Consider the following 12,001-nt stretch of genomic DNA (forward strand, 5'->3'; position numbering starts at 1 on the left):
CCCGGCCCAACGCGCTCTCTCCAGGGCTTCGCAGAGGCGCCGCGCCCGGCTCCAATGCGGCTCCCGAACGGCGCGCGTGGGGGCAATCCCGGCCAGCTTGATCCAGGGGTGCAAGCCCTCTGGCCTTCTCAGAGCACCTCGCTGCCAGTTCCTCGCCTTGGGGTGCCCGCCCGAGAGTCCCTGCAGATTCTAGGCGGGCCCCGGGAAGGCAGCCCCCCGGCCGGGCCAACCTCACCCCTTCCCCGCTTTCTCCCTCATCGACCTCGAGCCAAGGGCAGGCGCCCGCGCCCCGGCCGCTGCCCACTGGGCGAGCCGGTATCCCGGCCTTCGCCCGGCTGCGAAGAGGGATGGGGCACCCGAAAGGAGGAGCGCTCACCTGGGTCACCCGAAGCCTTCCTCTCCAGCCCCTCCAGGAACCTGCCCGCAGCCCCCAGGCACAGCCTTCCTCGAAGAAAAAAAGTAGCGCAAGGGCAGAAGAGAGATAAGGCGGCTCACAGGTCCCTGCGCAGCGGCTTTTTCCTTCGGAATCTCCCGGGTCCGGTCTCGGGTTCGGCGGCGGGAAAGGGCTGTCGGAGGCTGGAAGGGGCCACCAGACCCGGGCTCCTCCCGCAGCGGCCGTGGCCGCACCGCCAAGTTGCCACCTGCAGCGCGCGTCGGGCGCCTGTGACAGCCCGCGCCACTCGGCCCGCGCCGGCCGGCCCTCCCCGCCCGCTGGTTGGCTGCGCCCCGCTCCTGGGCGGTCCCGGCGCTCGGCCCCGCCCCGCTCCCCGCGGCCGCGCGGCCAGTTCGCTGAGTGGGTCTCCTTCCAGGCCTGCCTGGGCTTTATAGCCAGCGAGTTTGGGGAGCTGCTCAGGCTTTGCAAGCAGGGGAAGAATCCGTCACACGCACGAACACACACACACACAATTTTGTGTAGGTTGGGTATTGGAGGAAAGAAGATAATAGAAATGCCCTTCGTGTGCCTTAAGGGGACCTGGTTACTTGGTGGTTTGTTTTTTGGTTTTTGTTTTTGTTTTGCTGGTATGAAATTTGTGCAATCTCCAAAAAGAGTTAACCTCACAGCGGCAATCAGTGTGCGGGGATGTGAGCTAGAAAGTGGCTTGAGGATTGTTTTCGCTTAAGCTTTACACAAAATTCACCCGAAGCGCTAAAATGTGGAGATAAGTCCTGGAGTCCCGTCGGATTCCAGCACCTAAAAAGCCATCTATCCCTACTGTTCCCTGCAGTCCCAAAGGGCCAGTGTGCCAGCCACGCGCTTGCACGATCCTGAGGCTGCGAGTACAGGCCATGAAAACTCACGCTGGAGCATATATGAAGCCTCTGTTTTGCACAACTCTCGGCCTTTTAAGTAAACAAAGGAAACGTTATTTTCCTTTCTCCTTCCTCTCGTTTTCAAGCGCACTCTTCCCTCTGCCTCTGAGTACCACCTGAAGTCATGCTTTCTGGAAAGTTGATTTGGCAAAGTCTTCCAGAGGAGAAAAACTATAAGAATACGAAAAGTACCAGTCTGGAAAGCCAGCCAATCATCCAGAAACGTCTCACTCCTGGTGAATCTATGTGAAAGAGGTACATTGCCAAGCACCTATTTGTTTGACAACATTTCAAGATTAACTGCCCAAATAGCACATTTTATAGCCCATTAGGGAAACATCTATGTTTTGTGAGCGCAGGGGTGGCACTGTTAAGTGTGATAAAGCATGCACACGCAAACTTAACGTCTTACTGTGCTTTGTAGAATCCTCAGCAGGGTGAGGCAGGAGGAAAGGGACTTTCCTAAAGGAAGTCTGAAGGTGGCTCTTCACAGAGCATACTGGGGACAGTTGCAACCGGTCAAGAGGCCACTCCCTGTCAATGGTTGCTAAGTAACTTGGGATGCTGGTTTATAGCACCTGTCCAGATCCTAACATCTTGGGTCCACTTTGGGGACGAATAGCAAATCTTCCCCCCCCCACCCCCTTTGTAGCCAGGTAACACAGTTCAGAGGTGAAGCATTCATGGAGATATTTCAGTACTCCAGATTAAGTCCTTGCTGAATGAATTGTACTTTGACCTGGACTGGGTGAAACAAGGAATAGTATGGAGGTGTGGCTCACTCAGATTTGAATGCAGGTTGACTCAATAACTGGAGGAGTACTTGATCAAGATTGGAGGGGGGTGCGTGATGAAAAACGGGGCCAGTAGTGGTCCTTAACCCAGATATGCTTCTGATACATTGTCAGCCGGGTGAAGCACAAACAACTGGACAAGGTACATTTTCCTGTAGGGAAGGAGCTATGACTCAAGTGAATGAGAAAGCATTATGTAGGAAAGAGGAGAGGAATTAGAAAGAACTGAAAGAGAAAATTGGAGCGTCTATGGACAGTGAGAGAAATCAATGGGCATACCAATGGCTCAAGATTCTGAAGGAGGAGATAAGAGGATTGCTGAGACTGACAGGTGGTAAGTGTAGAAGGTGAGAATCCTGGAGCAGTTGTATGGTTTCAGCAAACAAAGGGCTGAACCCTGGTCCCAGCACTTCTGTGTGTGATGTGTCTGCTTTGCATGTGGGACACATGGTTTGAGCTTCATTTTCCTCATCTGTAGCCAAGGGATAAGGATGCCTACCCAATAAAGCCATGGTAAAGATGAACTGAGATCATGCATCTGTAATGCTTGACACAATGTTTTGCATGTAGTAAGCATTCAATACATAGTAGCTATTATTGTAAACAGTGTTTTAAAAGAGCTCAATGATCCTCTAATCCCTTTGATATTTGTTTCTGATAGAATATTTCTATCAAGTGCTCCTCCTGCTTGTGCATTCCCTGTGATAAGAACCTCACTAACCCCGAGTCCATTTCATTTTCCTTACTTGAAGATGAGATGAGTGACACTACCTTTTTCCCCCACTGGTTAGTTCTGTTTTTATCCAGGGTTGTCATACAAATGTCTAAAACCTATTTCACAAGAAAGCCCTGCAAATTGCTTAAGACAAATAATAGATCCCCTCTGTGACTTCTTTTGTCTGAGCCAAACATGTCCCGCCCTTCAGCCTCTCCACAGTGCTGTGGTTTCACAATTTTTCACCATCTTACCCCCCAAATTGCCTGTGACCTCTTTAAAATAAGAACACAGCTCTCCAGCCCAGTCCTTCCAACAAAAACAAAAAACAAAAAAACTCTTTTTCCACGTGCTGCTGGTAGCGCACCCTGAATTGTTGTACACTTTTTGAGGGGGCGGTTAACTACTGAGACATACTGAGATGACTGTTAACTAAAACTCATAAATCTTTTTCAGATGTTACTGTTTGTTCAGAACCTTGGGGGTCATGGTGTGGTTGTTCACTTTTTCCTTTCTGTAGGATAGGATTAGACTCAATGACCAATGAAGTCACTTTTTAATGGTTTATCTTGAAATAATTCCAAACCTACAAATATGTGGGAAAACGGTATAAAGAACTCCTATGTCCTTCTCTTTTAGTTTCCCCAATTGTTATCATTTTACATTTGACATCTCTCACTTTCTCTCGATAGGTAGACAGACAGACAGATACTCATGATCTACATTCTTTTACTAAGCCATTTAGGAGCAAGGTAGACCTGATTCCCATAATTTTTAAATACTCCAGTGTATATATTTCTCCCAAACCAGGATTCTCTCCCACATAAGCACAATGTGTGCAACCAATCCATAGAACCCATTCAGATTTCACCAACTTTCCCCAAGATCTTTCTTTTTCATTTCTGGTTCAGAATGCAATCCAAGATCACACATTACATTTAGTTGACATGTCTCTTTATTCTCCTTTAATCTGCTACAGTTCTGCAGTGTTTCCCTGTCTTCCTTGACCTTCCTTGACAGCTTTAAACACCATAGGACCTTCATTCTGTAGATTTCATGGATCTCAAGCTTGATCCAGCTGATGGTTCTTCATGTCCAAAGCAGGTCATGCATTCTTGTCAGGAATATCAAAGAAACAATGATGCTGTGCTCACAGTACATTTCCATTAAAAGGCAAATGATGTCAAACCATCCCGCCATTGTAATGTTAACCTTGATCACCTGGATTGGTGGGCACTGGAATTCTCCTGTATCAAGCCACCATTTTCCACTTTGGCAGTCAGTCCCCTAGGCATTTTGTAGGAATATACCCCAAGGCTACACCAGCATTCTGTTCCTCGTCAAATCTTCACTGAGCCGTCTTAGGCGATATTGATGACTCCTACCTGAATCAACCTCCACTATGATGATTGTCAAATGACAGTCTTCCATTTGCATCATTCCCTCTGCATTTATGAATTGGCATTCTTCTGTAGAATTCTTTCCCTTCTCTTCATTTATTTAGTTATGTCAGTGCAGACTCATCAATTCCTATTTTATTCAGAGTTGTATTCAGCTACTTTCATTATTTATATTGATGTTCAAAGGGTCCCTGATTTGGCCAGAGGGTGTCTCTTCAGCCTGGTTCTTAGGTCCCTCTGTCCCCCTTATTCTTGGGTACCTTCTTACTTTCTGGCACATCCAAATGTTCCAGGCTCATTTTGTACTCTCCCTGCCCGAGCCCTGGAATCAGCCCCATCTCCAAGGAGCCCTGGCTCCTTTTAATGGAGGATGACATTTAGAAACAAGATCTGGGCACCCAACATGCTCACTGCTACCAGCCTGTCATAACCTCTAGGCTCTCTCAATGGATAGAACAAGGAAATAAATAATACATGTTCACGCACATGCACACACACGCACACACACACACGTCTATTTCTATGTACACATCTGTGTATTCTTTCTGTATGGATCCACCTATAACTACATACCCACGTGAACATATATCTCTCTATTTGTATGTCTCGTCTATACCTGTATCTACATCTGTATCGTGAGTTCACACCAATACCTCCAATTCTAACCCAACACATCAGGATTCTTTATAGCCCTTGTCCTTTCTATATTTATAAATCTCTTCTCCGAGAGAGAGAAACCTGACTCCCATTACCCTCAGAATATTGACTTATTTGCTCCGGCTCGCCTTCTATAACCCTCTTCTGACCACATCGGCAGCCTCCACCCCCTGCCCTAGCTGCTGCCCCACGGGACTTGCTGCCGCCTGGGCTGCTGGACCCACTGCAGCCTCTGCTTTCTCAGTCTCCGGGGTTCCTGCCGCTGCTGGCAGCTCCTGACCACAACTCACCAGGACAAGGACATTTCTCTCCTTGCCATTGTTCAGGTCAAACCCCAAAGTCAGCCTTAATAATACCCTTTCTCTCACATCCCATATCTAATCTGTAGTAAATTCTATTTGTTCTGCCTTCAGCTAGGTCCAAAATCCAACTCCTTTTCACCACCTCTGCCATTACTACCCTGGCTCAGGTCAGCCTTATCTCTGTCTTGATTATTGTAATAGCTCCCTAACTGGTTCCCCTGTGTTGGTCCTGGCTTTCCTAAAGACTACTGTCAGCCCACCAGCCTCAATAATAACTTTCAAAATATAAGTCGGATTTTGTTTCCTTGCTCAGTGGTTTCTACCTTGTAGAAATAAAAAGCCCAAATCCTAACAGATCTGCCCCGTTGGCCTTGATACCTCCCTTTCCTCATCTGCTGCTCTCCACCTTCAGCCCCCACTCCATGCTGCTCCTGGAACACGCCAGGCATCCCCCTCCCTCTACCTGAGCCAATCTTCCTCAGGTATCCCTGTAACGCCCACCACTTCCAGGTCTCTGCTCAAACGTGTCTTCCTCCATGAGGACTTCTTTGGGTACCATATTTAAACTACACTTCCTTCTTCCCACCCACATTCTCTCTCTCACTGCTTGGTTTTTCTCTATGGCATGTATTACATACAATCCAACATCGTATGTGTTGTCTTTATTTGTATGCAATCTTCCCCTTCCTGCTGCCTTGACTAGAAGCTCCATGGAAAGGGGCATTTTCGCCTCTTTAGTTTAATGCTCCATCTCCAGTACCTATATCAGAACTGGTAAACAACAGAGTGTCGACAAATATTTGTTAAACGAATGGATGAAATTACAAAAACACATAAATATATTTACAACCAACTACAGACAAGCCCACACGCTAAATGGTTGCCAATGTAACTGACGAGATCGAAGCCAGAGAGCTTAACTTAAAATGTCTCACAGTCATTAAAGGTGGAGTGTAGCAAGAGGTTATCAAAAACATAAAGACAGAGAAAAGACTCTGGGTTTGATGAATATGAAGTAGAGTAGGCAATCTGGAAAAAAAAAAAGTGTTGTTAGGTTTCAATAGACCATCTCTTGAGCAAATGACTAAATTACATACCACTAGGCCTTAAAATTAAAAGTCCTACAAATATTTCCAAATATTCTTTAAAATCAGTTAGTCTAGTAAAAGGATTTTAGACACTTCCTCTTGTGAAACAGAAGCCTCTTGAGGCAAAAAGAACTAGTTAAAGGAGCTCACAATAGTTCAAACTGAGCACCTTTTTTTTTTTTTTTTTTTTTACAGTGGCAATTTGGCTCACAAGGGAAATTAATCCTCTTCTTGTATTATTGAAACCCTGTGTCCAGCTTGGTCCTTGAAAGGCCAAAAGTCCTTAGAAAACGTTTATGCAAAATGAAATGGAATCCCATACACATGGGACAAACTTTCAGCATCAATTTGTCATCATATTTTTAATGTACCTTATTCTGCATAGTTTAAAAGACTCAGTGCACATTTGAGAACTGTTTAGGAAGCAAGTTTCACCAAGGGCAGTCCTACAATTATTTAATGACTGAGCTTGGAGACAACACATAAGATATAATGATTTATATTTGGAGTTGCAGAAATAATTGTTTTCATTTTCCATAAATTCCCCTCCACATTTCTAGGTAAATATTTCCATAAGACTCAGTGAGTTGAATGAAATATGTAACTCTGATAGAAATGTTAGGTGTTCTAATTTTTAAAAGTTTTCAGCACATCCTGAACAGAAAAAGGAGATAGTTGGAAAGAGAGTTATTTCTTTTAAATTTATCTCATTAGTGTGTAGCTTTCAAAATGAATTTTTGGACTCTGCAAAAATAGCGATCTGGTTTATGCATTAAGTTTCTTTTGAAAGGAAGACCCTTCCATGTTTTCTCGAAGGAGCCATCATTGCTAACACAATGGCTGACAAGACCCATTGCTGGCATCCCATGCCTACGGATGTACGACCTGGAGACTTCTCTTTGCAGGCATAAATCTTCTCTTCCTGATGCTGCTCTTCTGCGGCTGAAACTTCAAAACGTTAAGCAAAAAGTCAAATAAAGTTATGATTTCTTGAAATGCCTTCCAAGTTCCTCTCCCCAGGGCTGTTTCTTTACTCGCTGTGTGATCTCAACATTAACCTCTCTGAATCTCAATTTCCTTATATAAATTGGGAATGGCATTGAATAGGTCGGATTAAATGAAATAATTTGACAGAAGGGCTTTAAAAACGATAAAGAGCCATAAGAATGACAAGGCCACCGTCTTTCTCCTCATCAAGCTACTTACCTAGCATGATGGCAGAAGTTTAAAAATGGTGTTGATGTGAAGCCTGTCCTTTCCTTTCTTCTTTTCTTTTCTTTTTTTTTTTATATATTCAGATACTCGTAAAATTCCAACCAGCTTTCTCCTAAGTGAAGCCCTATTCTAATACTTAAAACTATTGAATCTTCAGTGATTTCCCGGTACTCCGGAACTTGTTAGAGTTGCCATGGCATGAACTAGCCCCAGAATGATTTTTCTTTCCTTCCTTCTTTTTTAAGTATCTCTGAATTATAATAAAAGTTTAACCAAGTTGCTGAGAGCAGAAAGTTCCAGCGTAAGCTCTGCCCTTTGCAGCAAAATATCAAACAACAGTGACTGATCAATAAACCTTCCACATAACTGCAGATCATAAACTCATTGTAAAGATTTAGGGCTTGACGTTTCCTTGTTCTTTGCTTGATGCATGCCAGGCCATGAAAAAGAACACTCTAGATGCAGAAACTGTTTAGGTTATTTTCTGATCTGGGGCAAAGTATGCAAACTCAGCAATAAACGGAAGTTAATTATCTGAAAAGTGAATTCTTTGCCAAATTTTATAAAGCAAGAAGTTTTCAAAATACAGTATAAGACTGCTTTAAAGTTGGCTGTTAATATCTGTATTACCTTAAGCCAATGCTGATAACTGGTCTGAATATTAATCTGATTTCTATTTTTTCTTTAAAATCAGAGCCACATTCTCTGCTATGAAGATGCATATATTGGGGCTGGTTAGTGATATTTATTTTCATTAACTGAGATTTAGTGAATTTTTATTTTTACTATAAGAGATCACTAAATATCTTTCAGTCAGCTGAACACTAGGACCAGAGTCCCAGTTTCTAAAGAAAGTAACCCCTTTCTTCAATTAACTTGGAGTCTATTGGCTCCATTTTTGTTAAGGTGATGGGTAATGATCTTATCGTCTATTGTATTTGAGGTTTAAGTGCAAGGCCACTGTTAACCCAAAGGCTGCCTTTCCTAAAATCTAGGAAAAGACAATCTTTCCAACAGAACACATCCCTGAAAGCATGCAGCCCTCTTGTACCAGGGCAAGAAGTTGGCTGAAGCCCGGCCCTCACTGGCCAACTTGTGCTGCTCGGGGCTTGAAAGGTTAGTAACTGTATGTTCACGTCCTACTGAAATCTAAAAGAAATGAATTATGCTTGACAGGTCTCTGCTTTGATTGCCTTCAGGAACTCCATCCTGGCTAATAGCCCCTGAGTTTGTCTGTGGTAGCAGCAGCTTGAACTTCCTCTACCTCAAGTCCTGTTCAGGGAAGAGAGAGAAGAGGAAAAGCTTGGCAAAGTAGAATGGGCTAGAAAAGGGCTTTGTGGTTGGATAGACTCTGTGTAGATCAAAAGCAGATATTCTATGGGTGGAATTATTACCCATTCAATGCATCTCTAGAATACTCTCATGAAATCGGTTGTGGTCCTTTCAAGCCAAGGCAAATGACTGGCCAGTGTTGATAGGACAGAATTCTATAACCTTGACCCTGTGGCTCCAGGATCTTGCTAGTCTCCATCTCTGGCCTAGCCCTGCCTCGGGCTCACACAGAACTTTGCCAGACCCGAGCTGTCACGATCTGATAGAGGGATGGCTCAGACATCTCTGAAATATGAAGGGATTCTTTGGAACTGTAAGGACCTAAGTTATGAGCAGTTCCTACATAGGTACTGTATAAGTGACACTTCAAAGGGAAGGATTTGCTTCAGAGAACTTGCTCCATCATCAGTTTTTAAACAAACTTGTTAGTGTTATCTTGTTTCCCATGTCATTGAGCCGTAAAAAGAACCATGCTTATTTTAAAGTGTAACCCAGGATTTAAAATGTGTAAGAAAAGGACATTGCTTCCAGGATTTCAACTTTTATAAACCAGTGTTGACGCACACACAGCAAGGATTCCTGTGGGGTCTTGAGTCACCTGGAGACCTGTCAGGTGTGACCAGATCCACTTCCGGATACACCTTGAATGCACCCACCTCTTCCATCACCTCTAGTTTCCACACCTCCATCTGCCCTTGCCAGGCTATCAGAGCCTCCTAAACGCTGTCCTGCTTTGTTTCCAGCCCTGCTGCCTTCCAGCACATTCCTCTCATACCAGCTTGAGGAATCTCTCCTTTGCTTAATACTTTTCAATGACCTATTCACCTCAGATAAAATTTTAAAATGCCTCAGGGAACCCCATCTGGGATTGCCACTGCCTACCTAGCAACTGCACCCCCTCCCACCTCACTTTGCCCCAGTGGTGGCTTCACTTTGCATTTCAGGATTGCCATGAGCGCTCCCCCCTCCAGGCCTTCCTCACATGCTGTTTTACTTCCCAGAGGGGTTTTTCCCAGCTCTTCATCTAGCTAAAGCTTATTTATCCTGCAAGATCCAACTTAAGATGTACTTTCTCTGAGAAGACTTGCGTTTCTTTGTACCTCCCCATTCAAATTAGGTTCCACACTATCTTCGGGACACTCCTCCCTGTCCCTGAAGACAAGGACTGGGAGGGTTTTCTTGACTCTATCCACAACCTAGAAAGAAGCTATCCCGTGTGGTTCTTTTGCCCAGATCTGGAGCCAGATTGCCTGGGGTGAATTCCAACTCTGTCCTTCTGACCTGGGATACTTAGCACCCTTGCTGGTCAACGTCCTTGTCAGTGAAAAGGGGCCACTGAAGTACCTACTCCATTGGATTTCCTTATCTGTAAATGGGAATTCTGGTAGGTTCTTTTCCTAGCGGGAAATCGTGAGGCTTTACTTAGTTCACATGTGTAAAGTGCTAGAAAAATTCTATGATAAACAATGTTAGGGACGCCTGGGTGGCTCCCTGCTTAGTGGACAGCCTGCTTCTCCCTCTGCCTGCCATTCCCCCTGCTTGTGCTCACTCCGTCTCTCTCTCTCTCTCTCTGACAAATAATAAGATCTTAAAAAATTAATAATAATTTAAAAAAACAATGTTAATTATTTTAGCAGGCACTCCATTAATATTTTTGATAAAGTTAATTCATTCATCAAGCTTTGGTCACAGATTTCCTCCTCACTTTGGGACAATTCTTCCTTGATTTAAATGATATAAAACAATACCGAGAAAATAAAATTCTCTCGCTTAACATAATTAAGACTGACAACTTTCCCTTCATCAAGAAAGATACCACAAACAATATTGAAAGTGCCAAATCTGCAACATATGCATATTTGGAAGGTGAAATGGATATTTTTTGATACTTTCTTTGCCTTTTCCTTCACGATCCAGGCCCATAATGATGACTCATGCAGGATCCCAAATTTGGCACTTCTTTTTTCTCCTCCAAGTTTTATCAAAATATAATTGACATATTACATTGTGCAAATTTAGGGTATATAACGTGATGATGTGATACACGTACATACTGTGAAATACCACAACAAGATTAGTTAACATATCCTTCACCTCACAGAATTACCATTTGTTGTTGTCATGGTGAGAACATTAAAACTCTAGCAACTTTTAAGTATACAACTTATGGGATAGCAACTTTCAAGTATACAACACAGTACGGCTAACTACAGTCACCATGCAGTGCCTTAAATCCCTGGAACTTATTCATCTTATAACTGAAAGTTTTTAACCTTTGACCAACATCTCCCCATTTCCCCCACCCCTCAGCTCCTGGCAACCCTCATTCTGCTATTTCTATATTCTCTTAGTTCAATCTTTTAAGAGTCCCCATATAAGTGAGATCATACAGTATTTGTCTTTCTGTCTGATTTATTTCACTTGGCCTAATGCCCTCATAGTCCATCCATGTTGTCACAAATAAGAGGATTTCCTTCTTTTTAAATTAGCAGAATAATATTTCAATGTAAGTAAATATGGAATACAATGAAATATACATATATTTATATTATAAGATATAATATACATAATATTATATATATTTATTTCTTTATCCATCCATCTGTCAATGGACACTTAGGTTGTTTCTATGTTTTGGCTATTGTGAATAATACTACAATGAACATGGGAGGGCAGATAGCTCTTCAAGATAATAATTTCACTTTCTTTGAATATATACCTTGAAGTAAGATTGCTCGATAGTATGGTAGTTTCATTTTTAAATTTTTTGGGAAGCCTCCATACTGTTTTCCACAGTGGCTGCACCAACTTACGTTCTCACTAGCAGTGCATGAGGGCTCCCTTTTCTCCTCATCCCAGCTGACATTTGTTATCTCTCATTTTTTTGATAATAGTCATTCTAACATGTGAGTTTCCCTGATGATGAGTGATGTTTAGCACTTTTTTATGTACTTGTTGGCCATTTGTGTCCTCTTTATAGAAAGATCAATTCAAGTCCTCTGCTCATATTTTAATCAGAATTTTTTTTTTTTTTTTTTGCTTTTGAGTTGTAGGAGTTCTTTGTATATTTTGGATATTAACCCCTTTATAAGATGTATGGTTTGCAAATACTTACTCCCATTCCATAGGTTACTTCTCATTTTTGTTGACTTTTTTTTTCTGTGCAGAAGCTTTTTAGTTTGATGTG

This window comes from Eumetopias jubatus, unplaced genomic scaffold, assembly GCF_037043125.1.
Source record: "Eumetopias jubatus isolate StellerSeaLion01/CBP00866 unplaced genomic scaffold, mEumJub1_p1.0 scaffold_16, whole genome shotgun sequence".
NCBI lineage: Eukaryota > Metazoa > Chordata > Mammalia > Carnivora > Otariidae > Eumetopias > Eumetopias jubatus.